The 20,044-nt window shown below is 40.9% G+C and overlaps 1 protein-coding gene across 1 annotated transcript in view; it reads left to right on the top strand.

Moving 5' to 3' along the window:
• Positions 1 to 12,291: 12,291 nt before the first annotated feature.
• c1qtnf7 (C1q and TNF related 7) overlaps positions 12,292 to 20,044 on the top strand; it is a 42,782-nt gene continuing 35,029 nt past the window's right edge. Inside the window, exon 1 of the mRNA XM_078411000.1 lies at positions 12,292 to 12,442. The gene's annotated coding sequence lies outside the window, so the exon portion shown is untranslated. The remainder of the gene's footprint in view (positions 12,443 to 20,044) is intronic.

Genomic DNA, 20,044 nt, shown 5'->3' with positions numbered 1-20,044 from the left:
GGCCATTGTTTTGATAAGGCTAGTCCAGAACAAATTGCTGGTGATATTTACTCCTTGGAACTTGCAGCTTTCAAATCTCTACTTCAGCGCCATCAATGTATATCGGAGTATGTGTACCATTTTGCTTCCTGAAGTCAATCACTATCTTCTTTGTCTTGCGGACATTGAGCAAAAGGTTGTTGTCTTGACATCAGGTTATGAGAATCTCAATCTACTTCCGATACTCCGTCCTATTATTATTTTATGTCCAGCCCACAATAGTGGTGGCCTATGTGAATTTGTAATTTGAATTGGATTTGTACTTGGCTGCACAGTCGTGGGTCTACAAGGAGTAAAGGAGGGGGCTGAGAATGCATCTTTGCGGAGCACTAGTGTTGAGGATTATCGGAGAGGATGATTTGTCCCTTATCTTCACTGATTGGAGTCTGTTGGTCAGGAAATCAACTCTGTGGGTTTCTAGATTAATTGGCCTCGTATAATTGCCCCTGGTCTACAGGGAGTCGATAAGAAAGTGGGATAACATAGAACTAGTGTGAATGGTTGATTGAAGGTTGGTGTCATCTCGGTGAGTCGAAGGGCCTATTTGCATGCTGTATCTCTAAACTGCACCAAATCAATTGGAAAGAGCATTTGGACACTTTGCTTATTTTGCAGAAAGTCAATAATTTACCTTCTGAGGTATCCATGTCCTTGACATGCTTACAGACTGTTGTGCCAAGGCATATGTAATCGCATAAAATGAAATCGTAAAGTTAGAGAGACATACTTTATTTTATAAATTAGAGCTTTATTTTATTTTTTACAACAGAAGCAGGCCCAAGCACCCATTTACACCAGCCCTATATTAATCATTATTCCCCCATGTTCTCAACTCCCCCCAGATCTAACTACAGTGGTGTGGTTCTATCACACTTGTCTGTCCCTTGGCTGACTCGTGTCTCATGGCAACTCTTGGGGAATTTGACTACTACGGTGTGTGTGAGATCTGCTTTAATTTAAAGTGATGAGCAAGTCCAGACTTGGCGTCCATTATGGGAGGAGGCTGTATGGATCCTCTTTAACCAACTAACGCTCCTTGCAATGACTCACCTCAGCTTCCCAACGCTTCCATCAACCCAGGCACAACACCCAATGCCCCCTAATTCATCTACCACTTCTCAAATATCAGGGGTCTGCTTTCGGTCCCCAGAGTCAGAACTAAACATGGAGAAGCAGCGTTTAGCTTTTATGCACCACATATGTGGAACAAACTCCCAGAAAACTGCAGGTCCGCTGCAACTCTCCGTTCTTTTAAATCGAGGCTGAAGACTTTTCTGTTTGGCGCTGTCTTTTATAAAATCAAATAATTATTCATTTCTTACACTACACTGTAACTTTTATTCTTGTATTTTATACTTGTCATTCTATTTTAACTTGTTTTTATTTTCTATTCTCTTTAATGACTGTTTTTAATTGCTTTTAATTGCTCTTTAATGTTTTATGTAAAGCACTTTGAATTGCCTCGTGCGAAAATGTGCTATCTAAATAAACTTAGGCCTTGTCTTGCCTAATGGTAGTATTTCCTATTCCCCAATCTGGCCTCAAGGCCATTGTGTGGTATTAATATAGGCTGTGAACAATAATTGTTTTTTTACGTTTCTCATTGCTTTAAGGACGATGTTTTGTGATTTATGGTTAGAAGTAAATTTCAGAAGGACAACCAATGAAGAGCCCTTTTATAAGTACAAAGATTTTTTTGTGCCCAGTTAGTCTCATGGGTTTCAAACCAAATAATTTTTTTGAGGTTATGAACCCATTGAACTCAGATAATTTGCAGCCAGGATAACCCTGTCCCATTATTAGTGATACCAAACCCTTTCCACTTCTGTGTCCCCTGTGACCAGCAACCCAAACCCTACCTGCGAAAGCATGGAAAATCTAAGTGCATTAAGCATGTAAGGACTTATCTAATGCTCCCAACACCCAGGACGCTGTGCACAATAAAATTTTGTTGTGACGACCCTTTAAGAAAACATTTGACTGCATCAGCATCTGCCCATTTAACACAGCTTGCCAAATGCCAAAAGATTTCTGGAATTATCCACCTTCATCAACTGATTTGGGCAAAGAGCGGATATGACTCTTTCAGTCAAAGCCAGATTAGACTAAACTGTTTGAGGGCCTCTTAAGACCATAAGGTCATAACATATAGGAGCAGAATTGGGCCATTCAGCTCATCAAGACCACTCAACATTCAATCATGGCTGATCTATTTTTCCCTCTCAATGGAGAATGATGGATTACAGGAAGGATATTGAGAACCTCGTAACCTGGTATCAAGACAACAACATTTCTCTCAATGTTAGCCAGACAAAGGAAATAGTGGTCAACTTCAAGAAGTAAAATCGTACACATATAGACTGGTATACATTGACAGTGCCAAGGTAGAAAGCCTCAAGTTCCTGAAAGTAAATATCACCAGTAACTTGGCCTGGACTAGCCATATTGAAGCAATTGTCAGGAAAGCACACAAATACCTCTACTTCCTTAGAAGGCTTAAGAAGTTTGGCATTTCCCCAACAACTCTCATCGCCTTCTACAGATGCAAGAAATTGCAGGGAATTGTGGACACATCCCCGATCATCACACAAACCAACCTCCGTTCCAATGACTCCATCTACACTTCACGCTGCCTTGGCAAGGCTACTAGCATAATCAAGGATCAGTCTCACCCAGTCACTCCCTCTTCTCCCCTCTTCCATCAGGCAAGAGGTGCAGGTGTGAAAATGCAGACTTCCAGATACAGGGACAATTTCTTCCCAGCTGTTATCATAAAACTGACCACCCTATCAACAACTAGAGAGTGGTCCTGAGCTACCATCTACCTCAATCTGGTGCAATGTGGCTTCCTCCATGGGGAATCTGGGATCAGTGTGACAATGTGCATTTCTTCAATTAACTGAAGTAACCTTACAGAGGCAAACAAAGCCCAATTTGGGAATTCTAAATTACACAATATTTAATTCAATGCAAAATTAGAAAGTGTAAAAAGAGAGAGATAGACATATGCCATTAAGCACAGGAAGAGATAAAAGATTCTGTGTGGACTTTACATTGAGCATTGAATAATGAAAGCACAAGAACTCGCTCTTTGGCCCACAATATCCATGCCGAATAGGATGCCAAATTAAACTAACTTCTTCTGCTTGCACTTGACTTTGCAAACAGAATGAGTGTGACTCACAATCTATATACTAAAACTCTCATTTGTTTGTTTGTTTGTTTGTTCCTGAACTACAGCCAAAACGGTACATGGACATCACATTAAATTTATAGATGTTCAGATTCTGGACAGACGAATAGCAACTTGAATTCAATGCTATGAAATATGAACAAGAGGCTCCAGCTGCCAAAATGGATACTGATGACAAAAATAGTCTAAATATTTGGACAAAGGCTACTTCAATTAAGTAAACATTTTGATTTCTTAAGAATTTTAACTTAACAATAAATTTGGATTCTGTAATCGTTGCAGTCTGTGTAAACTAGAGAGATTCTTTTTCAAATAAAGTAAGATAGCAAGTGTTCACGGTCTGCATATTCCTGTTGGGGTGAAGGGTAAATCAGGCAGGGTTAGGTCACCCTGGATTGCAAGAGGAGTTGAGGCTCTGGTCAGAAAAAAAGAAGAAGGCATATGTCACATACAATCAGTTGGGATCATATGAATCCCTGGAGGAGTATAAGGGATGCATGACTATACTTAAGAAGGAAATCAGGAGGGGAAAAAAGTGGACACAAGATAACTTTGGCAGAGAAGATTAAGGAGAATCTAAATAGATTTTACAATTATTTTAAGGAAGAAAAAAGTAACTAGGGAGAGAATAGGGCCCCTCAAATGCCAAAATGGGCATCTTATGGTTAGGTTACAGGAGATAGGCAAGGTTGTTAATGAATATTTCTCCTCTGTTTCTACCATGGATAAAGACACAAAAACTAAGGAACCCAAGGAAGCTAGTGTGGATGTGTTGGGGATAGACCTCATTAGAGTAGAGATGGTGCTGGATGTCTTAAAACACTTGGTAGATAAATCTCTGGAGCCTGATTGGATATATCCAAGAACACAATGGATAGTTAGGGACAAAATTGCAGCAGCAATGTTAACCAGAGATGAGATCCCAGAAGACCGGAGGGTGGCCTTTATTTAAGAAGGGCTGCAAAGAAAGAAAACTCTAGGCCAGTAAGCCTGACACCTGTGGTAGGTAGAATTACTGGAGGAGATTCTGAAGGATAAGATATGCATTAGGCAAGGCAGCGGTTGATTAATGATAGTCAGCATGGCTTTGCACATGGGAGATCATGTCTCATGAATATTATTGTTTTTTTTGAAGAAGCAACCAAGAATGTTGATGAGGACAGGTTCATAGACACAGTCTGTATGGACTTCAGCAAGGCCCTTGATAAGGCTCCATATGGTAAGTTATTCTGGAAGGTTAGATCTCATGCAATCCAGGGAAAGCTAGCTAACTGGATACATAATTGGCTTGATGGTAAGAAGCACAGGATGATGGTGGAAGGTTGTTTTTCGGACTGGAGGACAATGGCAAGTGGTGCGCCTCAGGGATTGATGCTCATTGTTGTTTGTCACGATGTAGACAAAAATGTGCAAGACATGGTTAACAAGTTTGCAGATGCCATTAAAATAGGTGGTAATGTAGACAGTGAAGAAGATTATCAAGAAATTGCAGTGGGATCTTGATGAGCTGGGTAAGTGGATCATGGAATGGCAAATGGCAATTCACATCAGTGCAAGGTGTTGCATTTTGGGAAGTCAAAGTAGGGCCCTGGGGAGCATTATCGAAGAGAGTAACTTTGGCGTAGAAGTACATAGGTTGCCAGCTAATGGTGTTAAGGATAGACAGAATGTTGAAGAAGGCATTTGGCAAGATGGCCTTCATCAGTCAGGGACTTAAATAAATTAGGATATTATGTTGCAGTTATACAAGACATTGGTGAGGCCACACTTGAGATATTATGTTTAATACTCCAAGAGCTGCCTCCAAGCAATCCGACGGTGGGTGCTGACCTAAAACGTTGCCTATTCCTTTCCTCTGCAGATGCTGCATGACCCACTGATTTCCTTCAGCACAGGGGTTTGCTCAGGATTCCAGAATCTGCAGTTCCCTGTGGCTCAGTATTGTGTCAGCCTGTTACAGGAAAGATGTCATTACGCAGGAACGAGTACAGAAAAGATTCACAAGGATGTTGTCAGTACTTAAGGGACTGAGGTATATGGAGAGGTTGGACAAGCTAGGACTCTATTCCTTGGAGCATGGGAGACTGAACACTGATCTAATGGAGGTGCATAAAATCATGAGGGTCATTTTTAGGGTGAATACACAGTATTTTTCCCAGGTTTGGGGAAACAAGAAGTAAAACAAGAAGATGCTTGACCAGCCTCTCCCTATAACTCAGACTCTCGACTCCGAGCAACATCCTTGTAAATCTTTTCTGGATTCTTTCCTGCTTAATGGGAAAGATTGAACAGGAACATGAGGGGCAACGGTTCCACACAGACGATGGTATATAAAAGCAATGCGTTGTTGAAGAAATTGTTGAGGCAGATACTATAGCAACATTTAAAGCCACTTCGACAGATACATGGAGAGAAAAGGTTTAAAGAGATATCCAAACAGGCCCGGGGTAGATGATCAGTATGGACGAGTTGCATCAAAGGACCTGTTCCTGAGCTGCATGATTCTATGAATATGATTTTTTCATTATTGCAACACCATCCAGAGGTAAAGGGATTTTTATTAGCTCTGTGGCCTTAATGTTTGATTTGCACTTTTGTTCCTGGGGAGTAGGCATAGAAATGACAGCCCTGTAGTAAATATCAAATGTCAAAGCACAAGTTGGCATTAAATAGAAACCTACGCCAGTGCGGCTGTATGATTGCTGAACTATATGACTGGTTAATGGCTCGATTGTAATCATGTATTGTCTTTCCGCTGGCTGGTTAGCACGCAACAAAAGCTTTTCACTGTACCTCAGCACACGTGACAATAAACTAAACTGAACTGAACTGAAACTGAACTAGACTGGACCAGTTAAGAAAGAGGGAAAGAAAAAAATGAGAACTATAGGCTCATTAGCTTGACTTAAAAAGCAGTGGAAATACTGAAATGTATTATTAAGCAAATGGCAACTGGGTGCTTGGAAAGTAAATATAGGATTAGTCAAAGCCAACAATGATTTATGAAAGGGTAATCATGTTAGAAAAATCCTTTAAAATTGTATTTGATTTTTTGACCAACAGAATGGACGAAGGCAAAGCAATTGATGTTGGATATTTGACCTATCAGCAGGACATTACAAATGTTGGCACACAAGGTTATTAAACAAAATTAAAGGACCTGGGTTGGGGTAATAGATGGGTGTGTATTGAGCATTAATTAGTGGACTGAAATTAGAGAATAAGAATGAATTGGTGATTTTGGGAATAATAGGGACCAGTGCTGGGATCCTGGCTGGTCACAAAGTGCATTGACGACTTCAATGAAGGGATTAAGTATAACTATTCAAGTTTGCTGATGACAACAATGTAGGTGACAGAGTGTTTGTGTGGTGGATGCAAAAAGAGGCTCCAGTACGTTTCGATCACCTAAATGAGGAGGATAGAAATTGGCAAATGAAGGTCAACAACAAAGACTGTTCCACTTAAGAACACTGAAAAAGTCAGGTCTACCCCAACAACTGCTGACGACCTTCTACCGCTGCACCATAGAGAGCATCCTAACGCATGGCATCCCTGTGTGGTACCTCAGCTGCACGGAGGCAGAAAGGAAAGCTCTACAGCGGGTAGTCCATAGAGCTCAGAGGGCCATCGGAACACAGCTACCAGACTTGGAGGGCATCTACAACACACGATGCCTCAGAAAAGCCACCAGCATCCACAAAGACTCTTCACACCCCTGCAACAGTCTGTTCGAACTCCTTCCATCGGGCAGACGATACAAGGCCTTCTATGCCCGCACCTCCAGACTCAGGAACAGCTTCATCCCCAGGGCCATAGCTGCTATGAACCGGTCCTGCTGAGCCGGATGGCCACAACGCATAGATCAACTTGCACTTTACCCTGTCCAAAACTGTTACAACTGTTTCATTTCGTTGGGTTGCTGCTGTCTAAATTACCTAAATTATTGCATCGTATGGGAGGCGCATTCCCAATCTCGTTGTACCCCTGGGTACAATGACAATAAAGATATATTGTATTGTATTGTATTGTATATTGGGTAGAAAAAAATAGAAAGGCAATGCAAACTGGACAGAGATTGAAAAGTGTTGGTGTTCATAGGAATGTACCTGCCTTGGTATACAAATCAGTCAAAGTTAATATGCAGGTTCAGTAAGCAATTACAAAGGCATGCTGTACTTTATTGCAGTTTAAATTCCATTTGGAATATTTTGGAGGACCAAGAACCAAGAACCAAGAACCAAGAACCAAGTGGATTTGAGTACAAAATTACTGAATGCACATTGTTCCAATTATACAGGGTCCTGTGAGATAGCATCTGGAATATTGTTTACAGAGTCTCTAGTCTCGTCAGGTTGATTCCTGGGACGACGGGTGTGTAGTAAGAGGAGAGACCAAATCTAGAAGAACGTGAAGTGAACTCAATGAAACATAAAAGTTATTTTGGGACTTGATAGAATTGATGCAAAGATGATGTTTCCCTCAGCAGAAGGTATATAGAACTAGGGGTCACCATTACAAAGTAAGGGTTGGCCATTCATGACAGGGATGTGTAGAAGATTCCTATCAAGCCCCTTTTGGGTAGAAGAAGAAGTTCTCTCCTCATTCTAAACTCCAAGGAATACAGACCCAACTATTTTGTCCCTCTTGGTAGGACAACCCTTTCATCCCAGGAGTTAGCCCAGCTAATCTTCTTTGGATGGCAATCAATGGTACTGTATCTATTTTTTAGATGAGGGGACCAAAACTGCACTCCAGATGATGCCTCACCTGCACGAATCCCTTGCAAATGGCTCTTCAAGGGATTAGTTCAGAGTGGACCCAAGGTAAAACATTAGCCATGACCTTACTGAATAGTACAGTGGATATCAACATTTATTTGTTATATTGTTAATGTAAGAGACAGACTGTGTGATACCTAATTGTAAAGTTAACTCTCGGAGTAAATTTCACTGGAACTCATTGCTGCCCCTATATTTTCAGCACTAACAGCGTTAAGTTCAATAAAGAGGGATTCTGCCAAAACTATAGCAGTGGGGCTGGAAAAGCTCATAGGAAACTGATTTTCCTATTGCTGTGATTTTACATCCCCGTTCATTAAAAACATGCATCAAATGTACAAACAGAATGCACAGAAGAGACCAGGTCACATACTTTATAGTAAATACATTAAAGAATAGCCTCACATCTAATGGTTCCTCTGTCAAATAGCTAGTTTGTTTGTCGTGGTTTTCTTTGCCAAACATGCTCACAATTTGATTAATGGTGATGGACAACACCCTGTCCCAGCTTGCAAAATATTGACAAAAGAACACTTCTTTTCAGATCTTACATTTGGAAAAGCATGGGGCCCTCATGGGGTATACAATGTTGCCTGAGAAGAAGAGGAAATACATTGAAAGTCAGTGGATTTCTATTGAAAAATAATTTAACCAGAGGAACCCTGTTATTCCATTAAGAAAAATGCTTTCAAAGAAAATGTAGATTAACTTGATCCATCTTGGCACTAGAATATTGTTGTCAGAACAATTAGAATCTAACTTTATTGTTCTTTCTCTAACTCTGAAATTGGACAAATATAAATTAAACATACTTGGACACTTACTGGCCTGGCTATGGGTTTTTGTACTGCCTCTTCAGATACTGAATTAACTATCCACTGATGGGAAAGATGGGAAAGGGGCTTCCGAGATATTGGTCCATAACGGGCCAACACAATTGACAAATGATGGGACCATTAAAGTAGGGAATGCGCAAGTAGTCAGAACTGGAGGAATAGAAAGATCTCGGTAGGATACAGGGATATTGAGGGTATATGAAGGTACATTGGTGAGGGCATGGAGGCATTTGAAAGCAAATGTGGCAATTGTAAAAGTTACAATTCACTGGACAAGATCAGTCACTGTTGAATGAATGGATAGATGAATGGAAATGGATCATAGATGATTGTGTTTGTGGAGAATAGAAGGTGTGGGGAGTCATAAGTGATAGGAGCAGAATTAGGCCATCCGGCACATCAAGTCTACACCATTTAATAATAGCTGATCTATCTCTCTCTCGCCTAACCCCATTCTCCTGCCTTCTCCCCATAACTCCTGACACCCATACTAATCAAGAATTAGCTGGGAGCATTTTGAAATGGCTGAAACCAGACATAATAAAGGCTACGGCAATTTTAGCAGCAGTTGAGCTGAGACTGGGAGTTAGTTGGGTAGTGATAGAGAGCTAGAAATTGGTGATCTTGGACACCATTCATGTGTGAGCATGGTATCCCAAGGCCTAAACTGACCACTATTGCTGTTAAAGAGAGTTGGAGTCTTGTGCCCAGGAGAGAGAAGGCTAGTATGCTTTGACCAAAGGGCCTGTATCAACTTTGAAGGCAGCTGACAGGACCGAGTCACCAGAGCCAGAGAGTGCAGGAAGGCGCAGTATCTGCACCTATCACAGCGTCTTTCCCACTGTCTCGGAGTGTATGTGGCACAACACCCGCGCAAAGACTGCACAACAAAGCTATCAGGAAAGTAAAGAGATACTTTTGGTCTAAGCTGGAGGATTAGACAAACATATGGCAACTATGGCAGAGCTTGCACCCCATTAGTTCCTAAAAGGTGAAACCAAGTAGCTCAAGTGATAGCGATGCATCAAATCTGAACAAACGTAATGGTTACTACTCTTGCTTTGAGAGGAAGAACAACAACGTACCTTCACGAGCCCCAACAGTCCTCGTCAACACTGCGATCTCCATCTCTGAGGCTGAAGATCCTTCATGAGGGTGACCCCCTCGGAAAGCATCTTGCCTTGATGTTGTACCTAACTGTGTTCTTAAAACCTGTGCAGACCAACTAGCTGTTTTTTTTCACAGACATCTTCAGGCTCTCACTACGACTATCCAAGATCTCCACTTGCTTTAAAAGAACATTCTTTATACCAGTGCCCAAGAAGAGTAAGGTGGCATGCCACGATGGCCTTGCACTTGTGCTTTGAGAGATTGGTTATGGCACATATCAACTCCTGCCTTAGTAAGGAACTGGTCCCACTATGATTTTCTTTCCGCCACAACAAATCGACAGTGGATGCGATCTTAGTGGCTCTCCACTCCACACTGGACCAAGCCCTACTTCAGCTAAATATCTGCTATGAACTTTATATAGGTTGCACAATGTACATCAGTGTGCACTATTATGATCTGGTTACCTAGTATTCCTGATAACCTATTGCATTATGGACTATTATATATTTATTCCTTGTATTGTTGCTTAAATGTTCCTGTAATGCTGCAGCAAGTAGGAATTTAATTGTTCTGTTCCCATTGCATATGACAATAAACCCTCTTGACTCTTGACTCTCAACATGATGACATCAAACTCGATGGTCAACTGATGAGAAGGATAGCTAGAGTTTCTTCAGTGCAGAGGAATCTAGAACTAGAGGGGATAGGTTTAAGGTAAGAATGGAGAAATTTAAAGGAGATCTGAGGAGAAGGCAAACAGTTGTAAAACTATAGTCATGGAGTCCTTTGGTCCATGAAGTCAGAGCGATCAATCATCCCTCCACAATACGGATGGTGTGACTGCTTTTATTATTAAAGTATTTTGGATAATAAATGATTGCTTTTGGATAATAAATTACTGCTTTTATTATTAATTTTAGAAATAAATATAGGAATACAGTATTTCAATAAAATAAAGGCCTTGGTGAGATCAGAGCTAGAATACTGTGTACAGTTTTGGTTTCCTTGTTTGAAATAAAGAGGAATTTGCTATAGAGTTTGCACGGTAAAGATTCATTACACATGTTTGAGGAATGGTGGGTTTACACTGTGGGAAGCGATTGTGTAGATAAGCCTAATTTCTCCGAAATTTAGAAGAATGAGAGGAGATTCGATCGAAACTTACAAAATTCCTAATTTGTTTCCACTGTCTGAGGAGGCTAGAATCAGAGGTCATACCTTAAGCAGGACATATATATGCCTGAAAACAAGGTGAATCTTTGACATTCAGTACACCGGAAGGCTCCAGAGGTCAGGCATTGATCGCATTCAAAACAGACATTATCGAATGCAGGGATACAGGGGCAGTACAGAAAAATAGCATCGAGGTAACAAATAATCTAGATCAAACTTTGATCATTAAATGGCCTCCTGTTCTTTCTGTTGTTTTAATATCCTTGGGTTTCATTTTCCCATTTAAACAATTATTACAAATAATCAAAGGGTCTGATCTTTTGCTGAAAGTTGTGTTTTGTCCTAGAATTTACAGTTTAATTCCAGGCCTTTAGGACATATGGGCCCCAATAATTCAGTCATGATTTGATGTCATGTTTTTAAGGGCTTTGGGTTAAACTTTGGGTTGTAACTTGTTATTTAATTGCTCCTTGCACATTTGCATTCCCACCAACCATTAATCTCAATTTCATTTGTTCCATATCTCTCTACATCACTGTCTATATTTCGTGTTTCCCTTTTTCCTGACTCTCAGTCTGAAGGGTCTCGACCCAAAACGTCGACTATTCCTTTTCACCAGATCTGCTGTCTGACCCGTTGAGTTACTCCAGCTTTTTGTGTCTGTTTCAGGGGGAATATGCGTTACATGTTGGAGCTGGTAAATTTGATTAACCTGTCACATTTGCACACATGGATCAGCATAACTCGTTTATAAAAGAATACGTTTCCTCTTGAGCAAATTGGAAAAGAAGTAATAAAATCTTCAGTGTTCTGTTTATAAACTTTGATTATGGCTGTGAACTAAACAGTGTCAGCAATTTCTTCCCATTGTTATGGTTTATTTGTACTATTTCAGGCAACCCTAATTTCTTCTGACATGACATGCTATCCTTTGATAAAATTATCTGGCCCATTATGTTATTCTTAAACTATGCAACCAAATAATCTGCCAAGAATGGTTGTGGAAATGTTTTTAGTTTGAAGCAGGGGGTGGGTGGGGAGGTTGGAAGGGAAAGAGAAAGGATAGTCTAGTTGCAGCCGTTGTAATTTTAGACAGAAGGTGTGCGTAGTCTGTCGCTTTCGTTAGTTCTTTACAACCTGCAACAAATCATGTTCTGTTGAGACCTTTTACAAGCATGTTTGGAAATGAGTAAAGAAGTATTCAATATGATCTTTATTATGAAGCGAAACTCAGTCTCGTGAACAATCTACCAGGAGTTTGCTGTAATTGCATTTACAAGCGGCAGCTGGGTGGCTGCCTAAAGGTGGTAAGTGATTTTAAGGAGTCTAGCAAACAAAACATATATTCCATTTCAATATAAAATCTTTAAAGAAATCTGATAAATTCATGTTTTAATGCTCGAGTTTCTTGGCAAACTGCAAAATGAAACAAGTCCAGATGTGACTTTTCAGTGTACAGACCACAGCTGGGCTGTTTTCTTGTTTGATGAATAATTTATACATTTCTGACAGAAATGAAATACTTATCAGTGAAAGTATCTCCTGGAGTTCTTAATACTTCCGATGATTAGTCAATGCATGTCTGCAGGAGAATGTGCTTTCACCAAGAAGACATAAGGCAAGTAACATTGTTCGGAATTCTTACAGCGGTCTGCAGAGGGACAAAGAAAGTGCAATGATTAAAACGTAACCCTTAAATGTTACTTCTAGAATAAAGCTTTGCTGAATATTGCTGGGCAGACTGTATTGTAAAATCCAATCTAAAGAATTGACTGCATTTGGGAGATTGATTACAATTTATAGATATTAAGAATAGATGCTCAAAATATTTGTGGATCTGTTATATATGCCAAACCAATCAGTATTTTTTTAACGTTGTGTATGTACTAGGTCCTCCAGTGACAATACAATCAGCCAAAGTGATGTAAATTATTTAATCTTTAATGCATTTCTATACCTTTTGAAGAAAACCATGTATGGATCAAAAAATATGACTAGCACGAAATCACTTGGCAAATTATTCTAGTAGTCTAACATTAAATGTATTGTTGATGAAATGAGGGCAAATGCCCCATTCAAGTTTATGAGCAAATTGGATTTAACTGCTTTGCTATTTATTTATTTTCTTTGGAATATTAATATTCAATAACAAGAGGCCTTTGAAGGGTCTCATTATCTTTCAAGATAATAACTTGATAATAACAGACCTGTCGAGTATTCATCTTCACATCTTAATAACTTCTCTGATCCAGATTAGCCTTCAATGAAATAATGAATGTTTGGAACTGCTAATCAATTCCTGTGTAAACTGTGGTAAATGTGTGATTTGTAGAGAATAGCAACGACTGGAAGATTTCCGACCAGTTAAAGCCAGACCTGTCGAGTATTCATCTTCACAAGTGTATTTAGTGCTTTTTCTTTTTGACGCAGTTGCTATACCCTGCATTTTAAGATCTTTCTACCCTGGCCCATCTGTCATCACTTCACCAGCTGGCAAGCTGGATTTTCTCCCTTGATATTAAGGCATTTAACATGTCGTAGGTTGGAACATGAATATTCCCACTCTGATGTTCTCACTTGCAGCCCGTCCCTTCTCCACGCACACGAGACCTGGTGGAAATTGTCAGAGGCCATAACATGGTGAATCAGACTTTCTGTTGAAACCTTTGCTGGGCTGCACTGGAAGGTCTGTAAAAATCTCATGCCATTTTCTTCATTTCACATCTACATCTATTCTATTAGTTACTGCACTTCTCTTGAATGACAGAAAATTAAAACCATTGACAGTAATGTAAAACAATATAATTGCCTCTCTTAATGTGTTTACTGAATTATTTCCCCCTTGCAACCTTCCAACATTTCTCACCTTTAGCTGTTACCTATAAGGTTCCTCTCAGTGCTTCCCAATAAATATAGCTTTTCCTGCCAATTGCTTTGAAAGTTGTATTTGAGGACAGTGGATTGATCAGATGAACACTGTGGTGCAGCTGGTAGAGCTGCTTCTTCACGGCTCTAGAGACCCAGGTTCGATCCTGACCTCAGGTGCTCTGTATGGAGTTTGCATATTGTCCCTGTGACTGTGTGGGTTTCCTCCAGATGCTCTGGTTTCCTCCCACATCCCAAAGACACACGGGTTTTCAGGTGTATTGGTCATTGTAATTTGTCTCTAGTGCGTAAGGAGTGGATGAGAAAGCGGGATAACATCGAACTAATGTAAATGGGTGACTGACGTGGACTCAGAGGAGCAAAAGACCTGTTTCCAACATGTCCCATCTATACTAGTCCCACCTGCCTGCCTTTGGCCTATATTCCTCTAAATCTTTCCTATACATGTACCTGTCTAAATGTTTCTTAAAAATTGCGATAGTAAAACTCTAAATCTAAAACAAAACTTTTGACATTTCTCAGGTGTAAGGGGTTTCTGCGCCAAGCTTTCGCCCGACCTAAGGTCCCCGTGCCTTGCTCTGATCCCTTGACCAGGCCGCGCACACTGGTTCCCCGTGAGTTGTTCGACCCACTCACCCCCTACGGTTCTAGACACTGGACTTAGATGCAGGAGCGTTGATAGTGCAGAAAAAAAACTCAACCAGACCAGATTTGAAGACCAGGGTTTAAATGGAAAAGGCTTTTATTGAACGCTTGGGACTATTGTCCATGAATACTTAGACACAGTTCTATTAGACATATGCACAACTACACGAATACTTAGACACAGTTCTATTAGACATATGCATCACTAAACAAATACTTAGACACAGTTCTACTAGACATTTCTTGGCTGTAAGATGGGGAACGTACGACACATCGCAAAATTGACCAACACATATTCATGTACACACCCACGTTTATTCAAACCACCCTCCCATCTACACTAAACTATGTCCAGGATATGCAGGATCGGGGTACATGCTCACCATGGGGCTATTACTGGGGTTACAGGCTGTTCGTGCTGCTTCTCCGCTGCTTTCCGTGAGGGTCGTGCTTGTCCCCTGAGTTTCTTCCTTCAATTTCTTGCGTTCCTTGCAGGTTTTCTTGCAGTATTTCTTCTCGAGTTGCGTGCCGGTTCCTCTCTCTTGCACTTCGCTTCTTCTTGCCTGTCTTTTCTTCCTCCTGCATCCGTTTGACTTGAGTTTAAAACCCAAAGGTCATGGCCAGTTATACTATTCTGACCCGTCCTATCTCCCGCCAAATCTTGGGATCTCTTTGTTTAAAAGATATGTATGAGTTTTCTCTCTGATCTGCGCTTATGTCCGGGGGTACCGGGGATGGCCAGACGGTGTTAATTGGTATTTCGTTGCGAGGTGAAGGGTTTAACTGGTTTCCCATCACCTACCAGGTAGTTTTCTATGGGATATTGCGCCCCCTTAACGAGATTAACTGTGTAGGCCGGCTTGGGGCATTGTGAGTATGCTGATGTCAGCGCCCCAGTGTCTGGACTTCGACCTGGTTTCGCAGGTTTCTGCATGGCCAATACCCATCCATTGTTCTGGCCGTGGCTTTGCAGAAACCTAGAGACTGGGCTGTAAGGTCTTTGAAGATGTAACAAGTAGAATGGATAAGGAAGAGCCAGTGGATGTGGTGTATCTGGACTTTCAAAAAGCCTTTGACAAGGTCCCACACAAGAGATTAGTGTGCAAAATTAGAGCACATGAATTTGGGGATAGGGTATTGACATGGAAAGAGAACTGGTTGGCAGACAGGAAGCAAAGAGTAGGACTGAATGGGTCCTTTTCAGAATGGCAGGCAGTGACTAGTGGGGTGCCGCAAGGCTCGGTGCTGGGATCCCAGTTATTTACAATACATATTAATGATTTAGACAAGGGAATTAAATGTGACGTCTCCAAGTTTCCGGATGACACAAAGCTGAGTGGCAGTGTGAGCTGCGGGGAGGATGCTCTGAGGCTGCAGGGTGACTTGGATAGGTTGGGTGAGTGGGCAGATGCAGTATAATGTGGATAAATGTGAGGTTATCCACTTTGGCGGCAAGAACAGGAAGGCAGATTATTATCTGAATAGTGTCACATTAGGAAAAGGGGAGGTGCAACAAGACTTGGATGTGCTTGTACATCAGTCACTGAAAGTAAGCATGCAGGTACAGCAGGCAGTGAAGAAAGCTAATGGCATGTTGGCCTATTGCGAGAGGATTTGAGTTTAGGAGCAAGGAGGTCCTGCTGCAGTTGTACAGGGCCCTGGTGAGACCGCACCTGGAGAATCGTGTGCATTTTTGGTCTCCTAATTTGAGGATGGACATTATTGCTATTGAGGGAGTGCAGCGTAGGTTCACCTGATTAAATCCCGGGATGGCGGGACTGATATATGATGAAAGAATGGTTTGACTGGGCTTGTATTCACTGGAATTTTGAAGGATGAGAGATCTCATAGAAACATGTAAAACTCTTAGAGGCTAGATGCAGGAAAAATGTTCCCACTGTTGGGGGAGTCCAGAACCAGGGGTCACAGTTTAAGAATAAGGGGTAGACCATTTAGGACTGAGATGGGGAAAAACATTTTCACCCAGAGAGTTGTGAATCTGTGGAATTCTCTGCCACAGAAGGCAATGGAGGTCAATTCACTAGATGTTTTCAAGAGGGAGTTAGATTTAGCTCTTGGGGCTAAAGGAATCAAAGGATATAGGGAAAAAGCATGAACGGGGTACTGATTTTAGATGATCAGCGATGATCATATTAAATAGCAGTGTTGGCTCGAAGGGCCAAATGACCCACTCCAGCACCTAATTTTCTATGTTTCTATGTTTTTTTTTCTATATTTCTAATGTGGACCACAACTGATCCAGATCCCTGATTTGAAATTGGTTAATAACTAGAGGTCTGCAATGCATAATATCTAACTGATATTTCCACACACACTTCCCATCCAAGTTTTGTCAACTGGTGAGCTGCATCGGGGCACGAGTTACCACCACAGCCCACAACAATTTTTGTACAAACTTTAGGCTAACCGTGTTCCTTTTTTTTCACCTGCCTCACATAAACATACAGCTTACGGCCAAATGAAAGTTTAAGCATCAGCGGAAATTGTTACAAATTGATAAAATATTTCTTCTTTATTGTGGTCATATTCTACTACATTTCTAATGGCATTGTTTCTAATAGGATCATGAAATGTACTTGCTGTTGTTACATTGCGAGATTATATTGATCATTCTTTAACTCTGATTGGGTGGATTACCATCCTTCCATATTTTGGTACTGGTTTATAATTGTCATGGGCACCAAGATACAGTGAAAAACTTTGTTTGCATGCTAGAATAAAATAGAATAGAATAGAATGCCTTTATTGTCATTGTACAAACAGTACAATGAAATTGAAAGTGCTACATCTGAAACAGTGCGACAGTGCAAATCTTTCAAAAACAATCGCACAAACATAGGAACCAATACAATAAGTACCAATATCAATAAAAACCAATATGCAGGCATACATAAGTACATCGGGTAATCCAAAGCAAAAACAAAGTGCAGAATAGAGTGTTACAGCTACAGAGAAAGTGCAGATAAAAAGAGGTATACAGTCTACAACAAGGTAGTTTGGAAGATTGGGAAGTTCATCTCTAGCTGATGAAAGTACTACTTAAGAATTTGATAACACCGGGGAAGCTCTTCTTGAATATAGTGGTATGTGCTTTGAAGCTTTTGCCTGATGGGACAGGAGAAAAGAGAGCCTGACTAGGTTGTGAGTGGTCCTTGATTACGGTGGCTGCTTTCCTGAGGCATCATGAAGTATAAATGGAGTCAATAGATAGAGGGGAGGCTGGATTGTGTAGCTTGTTCCCAACTCTCTACAATTTCTTGCAATCCTGGGCAGAGCAGTTGTTGAACTAAGCTGCAAACCATCCCTAGCTAACACGACAGTGAGCTAACCAGATGCTGCATGTTTGGAAATTGTACAGGTGCATGAAAAATTCATTTTCAAAGACTATTCATAACAAAGTTCAACTTGTTTCCCAATGTGTTGGGTCAATGGGTTTAAAAACGTCTAGTTCTGAATTACAATTACTAACCTCACCGCAGAATGCAAAGATCAGAGAATGGAATATAAACAGAACCTCAGCAGGTCCAGCAACATCTGTGAATCAACAAAGTAATCAAACGTATGATAATATAAGACCTGGAAATACCAATTCGTAACTTAATGTAACTCATGTACTTATATGTATCTCACCTGCTTCCTCTTCTACCTACCTGCATCCCAGCCATTATTTCCACACACCTTCTCCAAAATCTCTTCCCTGGTACTCCTACTTTGTTTCTGAGCACTAATTTCCTCCCAAATTTCTCCTTGGCATCTTCCTATTTCCCAATCATTTCCATTCCCACCTCCACCCACCTCTTCCCCAACCCATCCTCATCTATTCCTGTCAGCCTCAGTCCTCTGCCATCCCTTAATCTCATTCCTTCCCCCTACATTTATATCAGCCTATTGCCTTGATTTTGTCTTCCTTCCGATCTTCTCCAATTCTCCCTTCATCTACTTCCATCATCCTTCCCACAAGCTGAGAAAATGCAGGGGTAAGGATTCCACTGTGATTTGCATTCAAATGTGCTTAGAAGGCATTGGATTCCTGTATGCACATCTCTGGGGTTTATGGAAGCATTGAAGGATTGAAAAGTGTAAGGGGTTATGGGGAGAAGACAGGAGAATGGGGTCAGGATGGAGAAATAGGTCAGCCATGATTGAATGGCTGAGTAGACTTGATGGGCCGAATGGCCTAATTATGCTCCTATCACTTATGACCTTATGACCTCATGATTTCTATCCCTCAGTTACATGACATATTTATCTTTATTGTCAAGTAACTTTACTTCCAACGGACGGACCCTTGCAGCTAGTTCCATGGTTAGCAGCCAGTTATTCAGTTGAGAAGTGAACTGATTAACATTGATCATTAAATTCCAGAAAGGATTAATACAGAAAAGATTTTAGAGCAAGTAGTAACAGGAAACCTTTTCTTCAATCCAGGCATGATTAAAGTGGCTAATTAATCATGTTTTAATGAGTGCAGTACCGTATACGGTATGTACCCTGACTAGTACAATGCAATACGCTCAATTCTTCAAGAGATATCCTTCTCTGGGCTATAGCATGGTCTCCTGCTTATACACAAGGACGAGGGTATATAGTCCTTATTATGACTGGTACCAAGGGTTATGGGGAGAAGGCAGGGGAATGGGGCTAGGAGGAAGATATAAATCAGCCATGATTGAATGACAGAGTAGACATCTTGGGCCGATTGGCCTAATTCTGCTCCTATCATTTATGACCTTTTGACCTTATAATCAAGGACAAGTCTCACCCCAGTCGTTCCGTCTGCCACCTCTCCCATCAGGCAAGAGGTAGAGAAGCGTGAAAATGCATACCTCCAGTCAGACACTTTATTCCCAGGTGTTATCAGGCAACTGAACCATCCTATCACAGACTAGAGAGCAGTCCTGAGCCACTATCTACCTCATTGGAAACCCTCGGACTACCTTTAATTCTACTTTACGGGACTTTATCTTGCACTAAACATTATTCTCTTCATCATGTATCTGTACACTGTGGATGGCTCAATGGTAATCATGTATAGTCTTTCTGCCAACTGGTTAGCAAGCATCAAAAAGCGTTTCACGGTATCTCGGTACACTTGACAAGAAACTAAACTTATACCCGGCCTAATTGACCTGAGTTTATTTCATTGCACTTACAACACTAGAGTGAACCCCCATGAATGTGAGGCCCTGAGATATGATCCTCTTGAGAATAGACACAAAATCTGCTTTAACAATTATATTCAGCTTGCTGACTATTGTGATTTGTTAAGGTAAGGTTATGTGTGTCCCATGGCTTGCAAAGCAGGTCAAAGAAGAGAGCCCACTTCAGTGAAGCTAGGCACAAAATGCTGGAGTAAC

Source organism: Rhinoraja longicauda, chromosome 1, assembly GCF_053455715.1.
Source record: "Rhinoraja longicauda isolate Sanriku21f chromosome 1, sRhiLon1.1, whole genome shotgun sequence".
NCBI lineage: Eukaryota > Metazoa > Chordata > Chondrichthyes > Rajiformes > Arhynchobatidae > Rhinoraja > Rhinoraja longicauda.
The sequence above is the reverse complement of the archived record's forward strand: the minus strand, read 5'-3'. Positions and strand labels throughout refer to the sequence as shown.